This window comes from Octopus bimaculoides, chromosome 7, assembly GCF_001194135.2.
Source record: "Octopus bimaculoides isolate UCB-OBI-ISO-001 chromosome 7, ASM119413v2, whole genome shotgun sequence".
Classification (NCBI taxonomy): Eukaryota; Metazoa; Mollusca; class Cephalopoda; order Octopoda; family Octopodidae; genus Octopus; species Octopus bimaculoides.
The window spans coordinates 13,026,684-13,026,947 of record NC_068987.1 but is presented as its reverse complement, the minus strand read 5'-3'; positions in this window follow the sequence as shown (position 1 = coordinate 13,026,947).

Genomic DNA, 264 nt, shown 5'->3' with positions numbered 1-264 from the left:
TAGCTTGCTTACCAACCACATGGTTCGGGTTCATTCCCACTGCGTGGCACCTTGGGCAAGTGTCTTCTACTATAGCCTCGGGCCGACCAAAGCCTTGTGAGTGGATTTGGTAGACGGAAACTGAAAGAAGCCCGTCGTATATATGTATGTGTGTATATGTTTGTGTCTGTGTTTGTCCCCCCCAGCATCGTTTGATAACCGATGGTGGTGTGTTTTAGGTCCCCGTAACTTAGCGGTTCGGCAAAAGAGACCGATAGAATAAGT